The sequence below is a fragment of the Hyperolius riggenbachi genome, chromosome 11, assembly GCF_040937935.1.
Source record: "Hyperolius riggenbachi isolate aHypRig1 chromosome 11, aHypRig1.pri, whole genome shotgun sequence".
Lineage (NCBI taxonomy): Eukaryota > Metazoa > Chordata > Amphibia > Anura > Hyperoliidae > Hyperolius > Hyperolius riggenbachi.
In genome coordinates this window covers 22,606,881-22,626,889 of record NC_090656.1, presented here as the reverse complement: position 1 = coordinate 22,626,889, position 20,009 = coordinate 22,606,881, and the positions used below count along the sequence as shown (strand labels likewise).

The window sequence follows — 20,009 nt, the reverse complement described above, 5'->3', positions numbered from 1 at the left end:
GTAGCTACTCATAATCGAAATTGAATTAAGATAGCGCTGCACGCGGCAGAGGGGGGTTAACTTATCTATGCTGCCGCCCATAGCCGATGTGTTCGACTCGTGTTCAACTTCCTCTTTCAAACCCGGAAAGAGGAAGTAGTGGCATTATGTGGACAGCAAGTGGAATGCATCGGCTATGGGCGGCAGCATAGGTAAGTTAACCCCCCTCTGCCGCGTGCAGTGCTATCTTAATTCAATTTCGATTATGAGTAGCTACGTACTCATAGTGACCATCAGTAATGATGGATTGTCTTCTTAACCAGTTCAGCCTTCAGTCGTTTTCACTTTATGCATCCGAGCAATGTTCACCTCCCATTCATTAGCCTATAACTTTATCACTACTTATCACAATGAACTGATCTATATCTTGTTTTTTCCGCCACCAATTAGGATTTCTTTGGGAGGTACATTTTGCTAAGAGCTACCTTACTGTAAATGCATTTTAACAGTAAGAATAAGAAAAAAAATGAAAACATTCATTATTTGTCAGTTTTCGGCCATTATAGTTTTAAAATAAAACATGCCTCCATAATTAAAACCCACGTATTGTATTTGCCCATTTGTCACGGTTATTTCACCGTTTAAATTATGTCCCTATCACAATGTAACGCGACAATATTTTATTTGGAAATAAAAGAGCATTTTTTTCGTTTTGCATCCATCATTATTTACAAGCTTATAAAAAAAAAATAGAGAGAAATATTTCATCTTTACATAGATATTTAAAAAGTTTAGACCCTTAGGTAAATATTTATGTGTTTTTTTATAGTAATGTTTTTGTTTTTTTGTATTAAACATTTTATGTGGGCATTTTTGGGAGGGTGGGATATAAATAGTGTTTTATTTGGGGAAATATTTGTGTATTGTAATGTTTTTTACTTTTACTTGTAGTTTTACTTTTTGGCCACAAGATGGCAATCTTGAGTTTGTTTACATGACGTCACTCTAAGCGTACAATGTACGCTTAGAGGGATATAGCTTCAGAAAAAGCGTAGCTTCCGAGAGAAGCTGTAGTTTTTTCAGCGGGGGAGAGGAATCAGTGATCGGACACCATAGCCCGATACATTGATTCCTGGGCTACCGAATCCGCGGCCGGGAGTGCGCGTGCACGCGCTCGATCGGCCGCGGGAGCGCGCGGACGCGCACGTGGCCTCCTGGACGTAGGTACTACGTCCTGGAGGCATAAATGGTTAAACAAAAAAAGTCCAGCTGAAGACTCCTTATTTATTTCTTTGGATATGCTATGTCCTATATAAATAAATGTTCGTAGCTTTAGGCTACTTTCCCACCAAGACGTTGCGTTTTAGGGGACGTTATGGTCGCATAACGTGCCCCTAACGTAACGCCTGGTGGTGTTGAAGTTGGACGTCAGATTGAGCCGCGTTATGCGGCTCTCAAAGCAGCCGCTCCAGGTTAGTGATAGGAAGTCCGGATCTTTTTAAGGATTCGGATCATTTGAATCGGATCATTGAAAAGATCCGGATCTTTGAACCGAATCATTTGAATCATTTTACTAGGGAAGCAGACTGGGTGAAATGACTAGCAGGACAGTACTTTTCATGCACTGTACATTCTGTATGTTCCTGTTTCTTCCAGACAGACATCCACTGTGAATCGAATCTTTCATTGTGATGATCCGGATGATTCGACTCATAAAAAAGATCCGGATCAAATGAACAATTCGTTCATGGTCTGGACAACACTACAGTCCCACCACGAGTCTCTGCAGTGCAGTGAATATTAATTAGCCATGTGGCTGGCTGCAGAGGAGGAGGGGAGACCTCCTCCTCCAACATTACTGAGCATGTGCAAGCAGTCTAACGTGGCTTAGCCCAGTATAGCGTACAGCATGCAGCACTTTGTTTTTAACGTGCTGCATTACTATGTAACGCAACGTGTGCACTGTGAACAGCAACATTGATTTTACAGTGCTGTGAGTTAGGCTGCGTTACTGGCTGCTGTAACGTGGGACTTTAACATCCCACTGTGAATCCAGCCTTAGTCCATAAATAAAATGACGTATGGATCTGTATGGCCTGAAGCTCCAATCAGCGCTGTATACCGTATACAAGCAACTATGCTACCGCCAAGAAGTCAGCTTGGCTGACACACCCACGTGGCTCATCCGCTGCCGTTCCCAGAATCCCCAGCTCTCTGGCAAGCAGACCAATTTAGACACCCGGAGAACCTACTATAATACATATGGCAAATGAATAACCAAAACGCCAGACAGAAAGACCGTATCCCGTAAATACATTCTAAAGCCTAATCTTCAATTTTGACTGGAGCATACTCTCAATTATCTGATCGAAAGCGCCGCGCTCAACTTACCGAACGTCTTCTGCCTCTATCGATAAATTTAAATTGCTCTGTTTTATTATTACCATTCTATTGGATCTGTGGCTTTGTAATTACTATTTCAACTAGATGTAACTAATTATAAAAGAGGGGGGCGGGAAGGAAGGGGGGGAGGGGGGAGCAAAATACCGCAATCCCTGTCTGGCCTGTTTGCTTTTTTTACAAGCGTCGTTTGGGCGTGATTTATGCCGCTTCGCTAAGTATCAAACGTATTTCAGTAATCGGGGAAGAGATTACTGTAGATATAATATAGTTAATTGATATAAGCGATTTCAATTCTCCTTAATATGACAAATCTCCAGCGAGAAATATTCACGCTTAACGATCAACATAAAATAGATAGAGGTCATTTTTTAATGTAATTTTAACTTTTGAATTCATCTGCAGTTATGCCATTAAACTTTACTTATTTAGCATTAAAAGAGCCGGAGTCATTCCGGGGAGCAACCTGTAAAAAGGCTTCCTCGGCGGCCCTTTATAACAAGCCGCCTGCCCATTCCCAGAGACCTTCATTAAATTCACAGCAAGGACTTCTGCGCTACAGAAAAGCCATTACTTAAAGAGAGGAAAGATACAGAAAATTAAATAAAGCTTAATTACGCCCTCATTTTTTTTCCCCGTCCATTTTTACAATTCCATTTGCTCGTCTCTTGCAGCACAACTTTTGAAGAGCGGTAATGAGGATCTGGCAGGAGCCGCAGGACGTCCATTTTGGCCGGGTGGACAGCTCCGGCTGAAGGCGATGATGTCATGGGTTACTGCATAATGCTCTCTGCATCGTCAGAGGTTAGTATAGGCTGGAAAAGGGTAGCAGGAAAAAAGGGCGTCGGCTGAAGGTGGACGAAAAGGGCGCCGCCATAGAGTTTAATGCAATTATCGTTAATACAGCGAAAAAAGGGCGCCGTCATAAACATTGTTAACAACATTAGAACATTATAGTTTTTGAAGGATGTTATCGTTTTAGAAGCTTGCAACGTTATATTTTTGGTCATATTATTTTGTTTGTATGTACAGATTTTACATTATCAAAGATATTACCGTTTCTATGTGTAAAAGGGTGTTTCTGTAGAGGAAGTGGTTAGGGTTAGGCACCACCAGGGGGAGTGGTTAGGGTTAGGCACCATCAGGGAGAGTGGTTAGGGTTAGGCACCACCAGGGGGTGGTTAGGGTTAGGCACCACCAGGGGGGTGGTTAGGGTTAGGCACCACCAGGGGGAGTGGTTAGGGTTAGGCACCACCAGGGGGAGTGGTTAGGGTTAGGCACCACCAGGGGGTGGTTAGGGTTAGGCACCACCAGGGGGGTGGTTAGGGTTAGGCACCACCAGGGGGAGTGGTTAGGGTTAGGCTCCACCAGGGGGGTGGTTAGGGTAAGGCACCACACGTGTGGCAGTTAGTATTAGGCAACACCAGGGGGGTGGTTAGGGACAACCGGGGGGGGGGTGGTTAGGGACAACCGGGGGGGGGGGGGTTAGGCCCACTGGGGGGTGGTTAGGGTTAGGCACCACTGGGGGGGTTAGGCACCACCAGGGGAGGGTTCTGTGTGAGAGTAGGGTTGGGTTAAGCTGTTTTGTTGAATTATGTAACAATTTTTAACGTTAATATCTATTCGTAATTATTTCCCGTCTGGTATTACAACGGTATTTATCGTTAACCAAGTTTGACAATGATGTTTATCGTTATCAGATTTCCACCCACGCCATTTCGTTATCCAGTCGGGGCCTTTTTTCACTGCACCCTTTTTTCATGCATGCCGAAAAAGTTAAATTGGGTGCATAGTGCTCCTGTTAATTTAGACTCCCCTAAATAAATAACCATTCATTTTGCCAAGTACAAACAGGGGGTTGTACCCAGAATTGGTTTTGGCTCATACAGGTTCTGGAAGGATGTGTGTGTGGGGGGGGGGGGGTGTAATGTCCAAAAGTCAAAAGCCGAGGCTGCCATATTACGGCACCACCAGTTGCACTTGGCAATCATCTGTCATCCCTAAGGAGACATCGAGGGAGGGGCAGAGGGAGGTGAAGGTCCAGCAGTGATGACCCAGTTCTTCATAGGAACCTGCGGTGATTACTAACGCTGCTGAGGATCCCGATTGCTGACATCTGGCAGGCCAAGGAGTTACAGTGGAACAGGAGTGCAGACATAGTATACCCCAACTCCAGTCACTACAGTTAACGGCAGTGGCAGTAAATCCAGCGCCGGAGATCGGCTACTATGTAGCCACCCTCTGGTTAGCGGTGGTAGCAATGGTGATTGCCGATTAGCAGCAGTAGTGATTTGTGATTTAGCAACGAAGGAGTTCGGCTGCTAGGCAGTGGCTGAGTCAGGATAGCAGCAGTAGGCAGGGTGTAGGTTAGGTGGAAGCAATAGTAGAATATCAGTAACATTGCCAAATGTTCTACTTTTGGCGTAATCCAGCTCTCAAATTACTCCTGCTACTGAATATCAGTTTTTGCCGCTGTTCCATCGCTGCACCTGCTCACTCTGCCGTCACAGTGAATTTCATTGGCTCCTGACCCCATGATTAACCTCCTTAGCGGAATGCCCAACACCGACACTGTGTCGGGCATACTTCTCTATGGCCCCGGGAGTCCCCCATAAATAAATAATTGTTCCATATTACTGTAAACCCTACAGCTAGCACTAGTAAAAGTTTGGGCGCCCGCCGCTCCCCTGCGATCCTCCCGTTTATACATTACCCCCCGTGGATCCAGCGATTGCGCAGCCTCCCTGCACAGCTTCGGTCTCTCTATGGGGAGGATCGGGTTTGCGCATGACGTCAGCGACGTCATCTGCGATCCTCCCCATAGTAAAGACCGGAGCTGTCCGGGGAGGCTGCGCCGATCGCTGGATCCACGGGGGGTAATGTATAAACGGGGGAGCGGCGGGAATCGGAGGCGGCTGGACATTTCTACTAGCTAGGCTAGTGCTAGCTAGTCATATGGAACAATTATTTAACTATCGGGCAAGAAGTAACAAAACCTCCTGAGCACGTAACGCTCAGGAGGTTAATAAGTTACATAGTTAAATAGTTATTTGGGTTAAAAAAATAAATATGTCCATCGAGTTCAACCAGAGAACAAAGTACAACACCAGCCTGCTCCCTCACATATCCCTGTTGATCCAGAGGAAGGCAAAAACCCTTACAAGGCATGGTCCAATTAGTCCCAAAAGGGAAAAAATTCCTTCCCGACTCCAGCTGGCAATCAGATAAAATCCCTGGATCAACATCACTGGGCATTACCTAGTAATTGTAGCCCTGGATGTCTTTCAACGCAAGGAAAGCATCTAAGCCCCCTTTAAATGAAAATATAGAATTTGCCATAACTACTTCCTGTGGCAATGCATTCCACATCTTAATCACTCTTACTGTAAAGAACCCTTTCCTAAATAAATGGCTGAGACGGTTTTCCTCCATGCGCAGATCATGTCCTCTAGTCCTTTGAGAAGGCCTAGGGACAAAAAGCTCATCCGCCAAGCTATTATATTGCCCTCAGATGTATTTATACATATTAATTAGATCCCCTCTAAGGCGTCTTTTCTCTAGACTAAATAAACCCAGTTTATCTAACCTTTCTTGGTAAGTGAGATCTTCCATCCCACGCATCAATTTTGTTGCTCGTCTCTGCACTTGCTCTAAAACTGCAATATCTTTCCTGTAATGTGGTGCCCAGAACTGAATTCCATATTCCAGATGTGGCCTTACTGGAGACTGTGATTACTGTGAGCCAATTACAGTAATCACAGTGCATAATAGGGAAAGGATGGCTATGGTCCTTAAAGTGGACATGAAGTCTTGCAAAGGATAGAAGGAAAACATAGAGAAATGCACCCTGTATGTATTCAGAGAGTTTAGCCTGTCTAATTCCCCCTTATTTGTGTCTAATCACAAGTTGTAATCTGATCTCTCCCCTGTGTCACATGACTGCCATGGCAGATAAGCTTATTTGAAAGCACAGGATGTTAACAATATGTCTGCTTCCATGAATCAGGAAGTAGAAACAGTGCAGATTTATTTTAGGATTTGTATCAGCTGTGACAAAGCAATGTTTTTTGCTTAAAGGTTATTATGCTGTTGTGTATCTTTTAACCCTCTTGGCGTTGTGATTCTTTCCAGATTTTAGGGTGCAATTTTTTTGCATGCATTCAGCCCCTAAAACCTGGAAAAAAATCACGCTGCTAGGGAGATCTGCAGCAGCCACTGCATTTACTCTCCTCCCTGGGATCCAGCGCTGCAGTTTTCCCTCCATCCTCCGGGTGGCGCTGTAACCCTATAGTGAGATTTCAGGCTGTTGTCTTGACGACAGATGACGATCTCACCAGGGGAATCAGAGCCTCGAAGGAGAGGAAGATGAATAGCGGCCAATGGCAGGATCCCCGGGAGGTGAGTGTAAAACGCCTGCTGCGCGCTATACAGTACTTTGCAGTAACCTCCAGGCGGCTACCACGAGTTCAGCTCGGGGACACCACTCCTGGCATGTTATTTTCACCCCGAGCTGAATTCGTAATTACCGCTGAGGGGGTTAAGGGGCCAGAACCGTCTGGCCCCAAAAGGTTTAAATAAAATTCTGACCACTACCACTAGAGACACAACACAACAGAATCTAATACTGAACTCATTTTTCCAGGATGGAAATTGCAGAAAAGATGGTGTCTAAAGCCATATTTCTTCAAATAAGGGCTTGGGGCAGACTGGACCATCTCTCCTCCAACCTTTTAGGTCGACAGGTCCACTCCTGGGATAGATCGCAATATTTTGCTTAGAAATTTACTTTTTTGACCGGAATATCTCCCGGATGGGTGTCTCCATGCAACACACCCCTTTCTCATTCATCATGATTGTATTACAAAACCTATGGCTGCTTAAGAGTGAGCTGTTACTGTCATTAAGTGCAATCTCCTCTTGTAAAGCTGTTCCCAAGTGCCTGGTATTGATCCAGGGCCATTTTAATGCATTTTTTTTCCTTTACTGACCGACATGTCCAGCGATAAAGAATATGGCCAAAATGAGTTATCCGATTGACTTCTTTGATGAATGGTTAGAATGGTGCATCATTACACAGGACAGCGTTATCAGGACTATGCCTGCCGCAGTCCGGAGAAAACATTGTATTAATAATAATGGGATAGATATATAATACGAAATCACGGTAAAATATAGCAAATGATAAAATCTAGGGTCTTAATGTCACATTCATGTATCATGAAAATGTGATATCATCAGATAATATATCAGAGGCACATGAATACTCTTTCTATCCCTCGTAGTCATCATGTAAGAGAGTAACATAAAATAATGCATGCTTTATTACATTGTCGCATGTTGTACTGTACTCCTATATTGTGGTTTTGTGTTATGGCATATAGAATAAAAATGATATTACATTATATAGTCTCTACGCTATATAGTCTCTCTCTCTCTTATATTACTTTGTGATTGTTGTACCATTCTATATTATATCATTTACACTGCATTTCATATTATTATATAAGCACCAGTGGCGCAGCAATTGGCGATGCAGAGGTTGCGACCGCACTGGGGTCCCTGGGCCAGAGGGGCCCCAAGGGGCTCACCCTCAATCACAGTACTAGTGGTAATGATCACTTCTATATATATATATATATATATATATATATATATATATATATATATATATATATATATATATATATATATATGCTTTGAATGGTGGGGGAGATATAGGACTCAATTCATTATTGTCTTTGCGATAACTTTTTACACTTTGTTAAATTACCGAATTCGAAGTTTATCGATTTCTAGTTGTATTCATCAAGGTTTTTCCGCATTCGGCGTGAATTACAATTCGGTAGCCATTCGGTAACGTGTCGATATTTCCATTTTACAGCGGTAATTTAACACAAGGCCATAAGATTCCCACGGAATTGTGGGTAAAAGGCAGTCCTTTGAACACTACGTAGCAACATTCTGAATAGGGCTTAACACCTGGACCAGGATTCTGGAAGTGGCTCGGGACAATCCCACAATTTCACCAGCTGCGCCTTGATAGGAGCCTTTTCTGAAAAAATGTAGTGCAGCTAGCAAATTACTGCCTGTGTTCTCTTACAGGATGATTCAAGAGAAATGCAGATGTCCTGGTATAGCAAATACATCTATTCTCTTGCAAATTGATATGCTTCTAGACCTTATTCTTGCCCTTCTGCGCCTTTGAATCACTCTCAGCTGATACATGACCACTTCAAATGGCTCCATCTTCTCTGTCAGCAATGATCTGACAGGAATAACGACAGAGCAGTGAAGGAGATAACTAGTCCTAAATGTAACGCTAAACCACGCCCACTTTCATTTTCATGAATTGCACTTTCTGCCGTTTTAACACATCACTACCGAATGATTACCGAATTATTACTGAATGCTCGCTAACAGCTGTAGATAACTTTGATGAATCCTGAAATCAACGTAACGAATTTGGTATTTTACTGAACTGTCGTTAACCAATTCGATAAGTCTTGATGAATCAAGGCCATGATGGTTTACTTTAAGGTTCCCTTTAGGAAGGCAGGTAGCAGTCAGGTGCTGCCAATCAAATGCACTTGATTAATTTATTCATTAGTAAAGGTCTGTCCGAATGAACAGCATTCTGATCCAATTTTCGGTATGCTTGCGATTTGCCACTCAAAAGTTTAGCACCCGTATAATAGGAATGGAGAATGCATTCTGATTTTCCCAAAAGGCAATCGATGACCCTGCTAATTTTTTCTCTGTTTGCAATTGTGCCCAACAAAAATAAAAAGTTATAAAATGCAAAAACATTGTATGCTAAAATCGCAATCGCTTTGCAGTGGGATCGCAATTGCGTTGCGATTGCAATTTGCTCTTATTGTTAAAGGGATGTAAGTGTGACTACCTGTATAAAAGCAGAAGCTTTGGTGGGTTGCTTGTCTGGAGCATTCAAGTGTGTGTTAACACAATGCCAAGGAGGAAAGGCATCAGCAATAATCCAAGAAAAGCAAGTGTTGCAGCCCATCCATTTTGGATGGTTACAAGGCCAAATAAAGCAATTTGAAAGTCCATCATTCTACAGCGGGAAAGAATATCAACAATTGGAAACTGTGCAGAATAGTCAAACTTACCTTGGCAGGACATCCAAGCAAATTCAAATTCAGTCAGACAGTGCAATTCTGAAACAAATTGGAAAAAAGATAAAAGTTAGTATGAACATATTTAAGTTCATGACAAAGGCATTTGAATGAAGTCTCAAAAAGTATGGCTTGGTTGGAAGGGTTAACGGAGGCGGGCCACCTCTTTAGCATGTGGCAGAATGGCTTAGGACTTCTAGAACAATGTCCTCTCGACAGACAAGACCAAGATGTTTGGCCATAATGTACAGTACCACATTTGTTGTAAATCCCCACGCTGCATATCTGGACAAACCCTTCATACCAACTGTGGAGCATGGTGGTGGAGGAGTGGTGGTTTGGGCTTCTGTTGCAGCCACAGGACCTTAGCACCTTTGAATCATTGAGTTGACCATGAACCTCTCTGTATCCCAAAATATTCTACTGTCAGATGTGAGGCCGTTTGTGTGACAGCTATATTCTGGCTGACATTGGGTCATACAAAAGGGCAATAATCACACCCGCTGGTTCAGTAAGGGCTTGATTCACAAAACGGTGCTAACTGTTAGCACGCTGTGAAAAGTGCTTTGCGCGAAATTTCGCGTGATAACGTTTTTCGTTAAAGCAAATTTTTTGCACGTTAACGGTCATGTTTGCTTGATAAATTCGCATTTTTGCATGAACGCGATTGTTAACGTGCAAAAAATGTGGTAACGGGCGAACGCGAATTTTTCCATGCGAAAACACGCTAAAACGCGCGAAAAGCCGTGCGAACAGTTAGCACCGTTTTGTGAATCAAGCCCTTAGCCTGCACCTATTTAGTAGGAGACCTTGGGCAAGACTCCCTAACACTGCTACTGCCTGTAGAAAAGCCTGATATAAATATTCTGTGTCATCAGCACCAGCTGGGCGGAGCTTGTGAGGCGATGCTGGGAAGCTATGTCAGAGTGGCCAGGTGGTTTTAATATACAAAGCACTTACTACTGTGCTGCAAAATAAAAGATGTTATGCAAGATGTTATATATGCAATCCTTTCCAAGTTTTCATAGATGTTGATGTGTTGCTGCGGCACAGGGCGACTTATAACAGTGGATATAATCTAATGCGCTGAAGCTGGTCTATTATATGGTCAGCCAACTGATGTTGTGAAGAGCTGTGTGATCAAAGTGTGTGCTGGTGAAGGTGTGTGTGGCAGACACACTGGACACCACACTGATACCTAGGAGTTACCATACAAGGTGTTCTGGTGACGGGTGATCAAAGTAAAAAGATAACACACTAGCGCTGTTGCCTGTGTTTTATGTTGTTTTTACATGGATGCGGAGGGAAGCAGTCTTTGAAGAGGAGATCTAAAAACTGGGACTTGTGCAAGAGAATAGGATTCAAGCTACTGAGTGGTGACTGTGATGTTGCAAATTTTTTAATGCAATAGAGACTGTTTAGCGCTGAGAAATTGTATTTAGAAATACATGATAATAATGTGGTAGGACAGACTACGACTGTGGTAGGATTAGAGTGTGAGCTCCCCTAAGGACAGTCAGTGACATGACTATGTATCTGTAAAGTGCTGCAGAAGATGTCAGTGCTATTTGAATATATAAAAATATAGTAGGACATTAGATTATGGCTATGGTAGGATTAGATTGTGAGCTCCTCTGAGGACAGTCAGTGACATGACTATGTACTCTGTAAAGTGCTGCAGAAGATGTCAGTGCTACAGTATATAAATACATAATATTAATATGGTAGGACATTAGACTATGACTATGGTAGGATTAGATTGTGAACTCCTCTGAGGACAGTCAGTGACATGACTATATACTCTGTAATTTTCTGTAGAAGATGTCCGTGCTATATAAATACATAATAATAATATGGTAGGACATTATACTATGACTATGGTAGGATTAGATTGTGAGCTCCTCTGAGGACAGTCAGTGACATGACTATATACTCTGTACAGTGCTGCAAAAGATGTCATGGCTATATAAATACATAATAATAATATGGTAGGACATTAGACTATGACTATGGTAGGATTAGATTGTGAGCTCCTCTGAGGACAGTCAGTGACATGACTATATACTCTGTACCAGTGCTGGGCCGAAATTACGCATTAGCGTAATTACGCATCGTAATTCACTACAAATGCACCGTAAGCGTTACGTGTAAGGTTACGGTATTACGCGTAATTAATTACGCGTAGACCGTAGGTTACGTTATTACGCGTAACAAATTACGCGTAAGACAGTAAACTCCCATTGAAATTACACAGTCTGCCGTAATCGCGTAATATTACGCTCCCGTATAATATAAAAAAGCCGCCGAGTTTAAGGGTTAATAGCAAAGCCCCCTTAATTGCTAAGAGCCTCAAATTTGGAGAATATATTAAGGAGATCAGAAGGAATAAGAGGGAATTTTTTTTTTTAAAAAGACCTTATAGTTTTTGAGAAAATCGATGTTAAAGTTTCAAAGGAAAAATATATACATTTAAAAACCCGCCGACTTTAACGGTTAATAGCAAAGCCTGCTTAAAATTTAGGAACACCAAATTCACATGGTATATTAAGGGGATCAGTGGGAATAAGAGGAAAAACATTTTTTTCAAAAAGACCTTATAGTTTTTGAGAAAATCGATTTTTAAGTTTCAAGGGCAAAAATGTCTTTTAAATGCGGAAAATGTCCGTTTTTTTTTGCACAGGTAACAATAGTGTTTTATTTTCATAGATTCCCCCAAGTGGGAAGAGTTTTACTTACTTCGTTCTGAGTGTGGGAAATATTTAAAAAAAACGACGTGGGGTCCCCCCTCCCAGACCTCTTTAACCCCTTGTCCCCCATGCAGACTGGGATAGCCAGAATGCGGAGCACCGGCCGCGTGGGGCTCCGCACTCTGACTATACCAGCCCGCATGGTCCATGGAAATGAGTATTGAGGTACTTGTACCCCTTACCCATTTCCTTTAAGAGTTAAAAGTAAATAAACACACAAACACATAGAAAAAGTATTTTAATTGAACAAAAAACATAACCACGAAAAAAGTCCTTTAATATTCTTAATTAACCATTAATACTTACCTGTCCCTTTAAAAGCCAGTTCCCACGCAATATCCTCGGAAATATACTAATCAGTTACAATGTAACAAAGTTGTTACAATGTAACAACTTTGTTACTTTGTAACTCCACCGCACCCGACATCACTCGCCGCTTACCCGCCGGCCGCCGCATACACGCTAAGTCCCCGCCGGCTCCCGCCGTCCACTCCGCCCACACCTGTCACCCATATACATGCTGGCACCCATGGGTGCCAGCATGTATATAGTTGACATGTGGGAGAGGCGGGGAGGGCAGCGGAGCCGGCGGGGACTTAGCGTGTATGCATTGGTCTGCTAAGGGCCGCGGAGCCGGCGGGACTTAGCGTCCTTCACCCGACAGAGCTCTGAGCTATATAGCTCAGAGCTCTCTAAAGCATCTTTGTATTTGGGCTCCAAGGAGCCCCATTGGTCCTTAGCAGACCAATGCATACACGCTAAGTCCCCGCCGGCTCCGCTGCCCTCCCCGCCTCTCCCACATGTCAACTATATATATGCTGGCACCCATGGGTGCCAGCATGTATATAGTTGACATGTGGGAGAGGCGGGGAGGGCAGCGGAGCCGGCGGGGACTTAGCGTGTATGCATTGGTCTGCTAAGGACCAATGGGGCTCCTTGGAGCCCAAATACAAAGATGCTTTAGAGAGCTCTGAGCTATATAGCTCAGAGCTCTGTCGGGTGAAGGACGCTAAGTCCCGCCGGCTCCGCTGCCCTCCCCACCTCTCCCACATGTCACCTATATACATGCTGGCACCCATGGGTGCCAGCATGTATATGGGTGACAGGTGTGAGCGGAGTGGACGGCGGGAGCCGGCGGGGACTTAGCGTGTATGCGGCGGCCGGCGGGTGAGCGGCGAGTGACGTCGGGTGCGGTGGAGTTACAAAGTAACAAAGTTGTTACATTGTAACAACTTTGTTACATTGTAACTGATTAGTATATTTCCGAGGATATTGCGTGGGAACTGGCTTTTAAAGGGACAGGTAAGTATTAATGGTTAATTAAGAATATTAAATGACTTTTTTCGTGGTTATGTTTTTTGTTCAATCAAAATACTTTTTCTATGTGTTTGTGTGTTTATTTACTTTTAACTCTTAAAGGAAATGGGTAAGGGGTACAAGTACCTCAATACTCATTTCTCCTGGGAGGGGGGGTGGGCATCTGGGGGACCCCTTTTTAAAGGGGACTCCCAGATGCCACCATGAACCCCCCCCCCAGGAAATCGCGGCCTCCACCTCCCATCGGAGGTGGAGAAGAGCCCCTTGTCCTTGGATTGGACAAGGGCTCGGAGGGGGAGGGGAAAGCTTGGCTGCCCCTCCCCTTCCGAGACCCCCCAATCCATGGACCATGCGGGCTGGTATACTCAGGGTGCGGAGCCCCATGCGGCCGGTGCTCCGCATTCTGGCTATCCCAGTTTGCATGGGGGACAAGGGGTTAAAGAGGTCTGGGAGCAGTGGCGGCGCTACACTGGGGCTTGCCGGGGCTGAAGCCCCAGCTGAGAAACTGTAAGCCCCTCAGAAAGCCCCCCCTGAATCAAGGGCCGGTGTTCCAACACCGGCTCTAGCGTGGGGCGAGAGACTTATCATTCCCTCACCTCAGGGAATGATAAAAAGAGGGGTCCTTTTATGCGCGGCGCCGAGCGGGAGATACAGCTAGCTATAGTCTCCGGGAGTCCGGGCTGCAGCAGACACTAGAGCTTCAGCCGCCTGGTCCACTCCTGTCTCCTTCTCAGCAATACCGCTCGCACTACTTCCTGATTCAGTGCGTGCAGAGCGGTATTGCTGAGGAGGAGACAGAAGTGGACCAGTCGGCTGAAGCTCTAGTGTCTGCTGCAGCCCGGACTCCCGGAGACTATAGCTAGCTGTATCTCCCGCTCGGCGCCGCGCATAAAAGGAGGGGGGTCCACTGAGGTGAGGGCATGATGGGGCCCCCCTCCCCAGCCTCTGCAAATAGTCCCCCACCCTCCTGACCAGGTATAACATTATGTGCATTTACTGGGGTAACGCTGTCACTTATGTGCATTTACTGGGGTAATGCTGTCACTTATACTGGGGTAACGCTGTCACTTATGTGCATTTACTGGGGTAACGCTGTCACTTATACTGGGGTAACGCTGTCACTTATACTGGGGTAACGCTGTCACTTATGTACATTTACTGGGGTAACGCTGTCACTTATACTGGGGTAACGCTGTCACTTATGTGCATTTACTGGGGTAACGCTGTCACTTATACTGGGGTAACGCTGTCACTTATGTACATTTACTGGGGTAACACTGTCACTTATACTGGGGTAACGCTGTCACTTATGTGCATTTACTGGGGTAACGCTGTCACTTATACTGGGGTAACGCTGTCACTTATGTGCATTTACTGGGGTAACGCTGTCACTTATACTGGGGTAACGCTGTCACTTATACTGGGGTAACGCTGTCACTTATACTGGGGTAACGCTGTCACTTATACTGGGGTAACGCTGTCACTTATACTGGGGTAACGCTGTCACTTATACTGGGGTAACGCTGTCACTTATGTGCATTTACTGGTGTAACGCTGTCACTTATACTGGGGTAACGCTGTCACTTATGTACATTTACTGGGGTAACGCTGTCACTTATACTGGGGTAAAGCTGTCACTTATGTGCATTTACTGGGGTAACGCTGTCACTTATACTGGGGTAACGCTGTCACTTATGTGCATTTACTGGGGTAACGCTGTCACTTATACTGGGGTAACGCTGTCACTTATACTGGGGTAACGCTGTCACTTATGTGCATTTACTGGTGTAACGCTGTCACTTATACTGGGGTAACGCTGTCACTTATGTACATTTACTGGGGTAACGCTGTCACTTATACTGGGGTAAAGCTGTCACTTATGTGCATTTACTGGGGTAACGCTGTCACTTATACTGGGGTAACGCTGTCACTTATGTGCATTTACTGGTGTAACGCTGTCACTTATACTGGGGTAACGCTGTCACTTATGTACATTTACTGGGGTAACGCTGTCACTTATACTGGGGTAAAGCTGTCACTTATGTGCATTTACTGGGGTAACGCTGTCACTTATACTGGGATAACGCTGTCACTTATACTGGGGTAACGCTGTCACTTATGTGCATTTACTGGTGAAAGGCTGTCTGTCATTACGTGCGTTAGCTGGTGAAAAGCTGTCTCTTATGTGCATTTACCGGTGAAAAGCTGTCTCTTATGGGCATTAACTGGTGAAAGGCTGTCTCTTATGGGCATTAACTGGTGAAAGGCTGTCTGTCGTGCATTAACTGGTGAAAAGCTGTCTCTTATGTGCATTTACTGGGGAAATGCTGTCTGTCATTATGTGCATGAACTGGTGAAAAGTTGTCCCTTATGTGCATTTACTGCAGAAACGCAGTCTGTCATTATGTGAATTAACTGGTGAAAAGCTGTCTCTTATGTGCATTTAATGGGGAAACTGTCTGTCATTACATGCATTAACTGGTGAAAAGCAGGCTCTTATGTGCATTTACTGCAGAAACGCAGTCTGTCATTACGTGCATTAACTGCTGAAAAGCTGATTCTTATGTGCATTTACTGGTGAAAGGCTACCTGTCATTATGTGCGTTTACTTCATTTTTTTTCCATGTAACTACGTTAGCTGGTACAACTACATTACAGTTAGTCCCGCCCACATGACATCATGACCACGCCCAATCCTTCGCCGCGGCGCGTCGCGCGCCGCAAATCCCCCCCCCCCCCCCCCCAAGCCCGGCCTGCTAGCCCTCGTGCCCCCTTTGAGCCCCCCCAAAAATCTGAAGCTGGAGCCGCCACTGTCTGGGAGGGGGGACCCCACGTCGTTTTTTTTAAAATATTTCCCACACTCAGAACGAAGTAAGTAAAACTCTTCCCACTTGGGGGAATCTATGAAAATAAAACACTATTGTTACCTGTGCAAAAAAAACTGACATTTTCCGCATTTAAAAGACATTTTTGCCCTTGAAACTTAAAACTCGATTTTCTCAAAAACTATAAGGTCTTTTTGAAAAAAAAAATTTCCTCTTATTCCCACTGATCCCCTTAATATACCCTGTGAATTTGGTGTTCCTAAATTTTAAGCAGGCTTTGCTATTAACCGTTAAAGTCGGCGGGTTTTTAAATGTATATATTTTTCCTTTGAAACTTTAACATCGATTTTCTCAAAAACTATAAGGTCTTTTTGAAAAAAATTTTTTCCCTCTTATTCCTTCTGATCTCCTTAATAGATTCTCCAAATTTGAGGCTCTTAGCAATTAAGGGGGCTTTGCTATTAACCCTTAAAGTCGGCGGCTACCTAACATTGATCCATGCGTCAACTTTTCCGCTTGGCAGCATGACCTTACGCATTAATTGCTAGTAGGAATTTACGCGTAAGCCAATAACGTAACAACCTGAATTACGGTATTCTTACGCGTAATTGCGTAAGGGCTATGCGTAATTACAGACATGTACCGTAAATGAATGCCTACGCCATAAGCATAATTCCGTAATGCGTAATAGCGTAACATTACGCGTAATGATCCGTAAGCGTAGTTTTTTCCATTACGCCCAGCACTGCTCTGTACAGTGCTGCAAAAGATGTCATGGCTATATAAATACATAATAATAGTATGACATTAGACAATTGCTGAGTACACACAATGGGCTTGATTCACAAAGCGGTGCTAACCTACTTAGCACGCCTAAAGTAGTTTGGGCGTGATAACCTTTGCACTAGTAGGTTAGCACCGTTTTCAGGAATAAAACTCGCACGCAAAGTTTTGCGAGCAAAGATTTACGCGCGCAAAGTCTGGTGCGTGCAGAAAGTTGCATATGGTTTAATGGGTGCATAAAACTTTACGCGCGCAAAACTTTATGCGCACAAAAGTTTGCGCAAGTTTGTTTTTATCACTCCTAAACTGAGTTTAGGCGTGATAAAGGGCTTTTCACCAGCGTGCTAACAGTTTGCACCGCTTTGTGAATCAAGCCCAATGCGTTTTTTTGGTCGATTTTCCAAATTGGGAAAAAACAAGCTAATTTGCTGCAATCTCTAGGGATTTTAAATAAAACGCACAGAGGTAAAAAAGGCGGCCAGCCCCATAAAAAGTGCCACACTCAGACTCAGTCCAACTTCAGGGACCCAGGTCCATTCAAGGGAAAGAACTTTCCAGCGATCTCCAGTGATGTTTACTGGAAATCAGAGGCTGAAAGTAGCAGAAGTTACCATGTCCCTAGTCAGAGATGCAGTAACACCCCGGCAGTGAACCCAGTCGCCATTGCTAAGCCCCATGCAGTCACTGCATTGCTCTGCAATGCCCGCTCTATAAACAATAAGACAGCCATTATTGCGGACCTTATTCAGACATGCGATTTTTCATGCATCACAGAAACCTGGATTGATGCCAATGCGGGCCCCACATTGGAAGCAACCATCCCATACAATTACTCAGTCCTAAGTGAGGGAAGACGAGACCGCAGAGGAGGGGGTGTAGCAATTTGTGGCAAAACAACTCTGCAGCTCAGAGCCCTGAATGTTGGCTCAACAAAGTCCTTTGAATGTATAGGTGCCCAGATCTCAGCTGGTAAAGGCTTCAAAATTTTAGTGGTTTATCGTCCCCCCGGAGATGCTGACCCTTTCCTTCAGGAATTCCCAGAACTTCTGGCCATGCTGACTGTCTTATCCGAGATGGATCATCCTTGGTGACTTCAACGTCCGGGCTGATAACACTCAATCACAAGATGCAAATGAACTAATAAATCTCATGGGTGGACTAGGCTTCACACAAGTTGTAAAATCAGCTACCCACAGAGGAGGGCATACGCTAGACTTACTGTTCCACCTTGGAATGGACATTAGTAACATAACAGTAACCCCAGTGGTGTGGTCAGACCATCACATAATACAGTTTACTATTGAACATCACCCTATCAAGCAGCTCCCTAAAGAAACAATCAAAACCCGTCCCCTGAGTAAATTAACACCGGAGAGGATAACTGCCAACCTGGATTTTACAAATCTGCTCCACAGTCAAATGGACCCAAACACTCTAGTAACCCAGTACAACACCACGATATATGAAACACTTGACAGTATTGCCCCATGGCGCACCAAATCAGCAACCAAAAAGCAGAAAGCTAATTGGTTTGACAAAACCATCATGGATCTAAAAAAGAAAGGGCGCAGACTAGAAAGACAGTGGCGTAAATCAGGGTCTGAGGAGCACAAATCTAGCCTAGTTCAACACCTCAGACAATACCAACAAGCAATAACCAAGAAAAAAATCAGACTTTATCTCGCACAAAATATCTACAGCCAACAACAGAGCTGCTCAACTCTTCCACACAGTGGAATCACTCTGCAATCCTTCCTGCCTAAAAGCCCCAACCACATTCTCTAGGGAAAGGTGTGAAGAATTCTCTGCCTTCTTCACAAACAAGGTGTCTACCATCCGTGCCAGCATTACACCAACTACATAAATTGACCACTGGACTTTGCATCTGCCTACTACCGTACCACCATGGCAAGTCTTTGACACTCTGAGTGTAGAAGATTTTGGAATTCTCATTCAAAGTCTCCGCCCCACTACCTGCGACCTGGATCCTGGCCCAACTGGATCCTTAATGCAGTGCCCAGAGCTGATCGGGCCAGCACTTCACAAAATCACTCAGTGCTCCTTGCAAAGTGGTCTTTTCCCAGAAGAACTAAAGAAAGCAATCATAAAACCCCTCCTGAAGAAACCATCACTAGATCCTGATTCTGTAACCAACTACAGACCTGTGGCGAACTTACCATTCCTATCAAAAGTTATCGAGAAAGCAGTCGCCAACCAGCTAGAAGCCAGGCTTACAGATAACAACATCTTTGATACTTTTCAGTCAGGATTCAGGAAAAGGCACAGCACTGAAACAGCATTAGTCCGAGTAATGAATGATCTACTTACTGCAAGGGACAAGGGTGATTGCTCAGTTCTGATTCTTCTTGACTTGTCAGCAGCATTTGATACTGTGGATCATGAAATTCTTATCCAGCGACTGAAGAATTACTGTGGCCTAAGGGGTACTGTTCTTAGATGGTTTCAGACCTTCCTATCTGGCAGGACACAGCAAGTATGTCTGGGCACACACTACTCTAATCCAGTGCCACTTGCCTATGGAGTTCCACAGGGTTCTGTACTATCACCATTACTCTTTGCAGCCTACATGCTCCCACTGGGCAACATAATCCAGAACTATGGCCTAGGATACCATTGTTATGCAGATGACACACAACTGTATCTGTCCTTCAAGCCTGGCACCCAAGACCCATCAGCATCCATAAATGCGTGTCTAGTGGATTTACAAAATTGGATGAACACCAGCTGGCTGAGGCTGAACTCTGACAAAACAGAGGTGTTGGTGGTAGGTGGTCCACACATGATGGATAAAGTTCAAAACGCTC

At 44.3% G+C, this 20,009-nt stretch overlaps 1 long non-coding RNA gene across 2 annotated transcripts in view; it reads right to left on the bottom strand.

Moving 5' to 3' along the window:
* The window catches only part of LOC137538712 (uncharacterized), a 921,113-nt gene that overhangs the window by 554,895 nt on the left and 346,209 nt on the right, over nt 1-20,009 (bottom strand). For both annotated transcript variants that reach the window (XR_011024864.1, XR_011024865.1), the window contains exon 3: nt 9,507-9,554. This is a non-coding gene — a long non-coding RNA (uncharacterized lncRNA). The remainder of the gene's footprint in view (nt 1-9,506; nt 9,555-20,009) is intronic.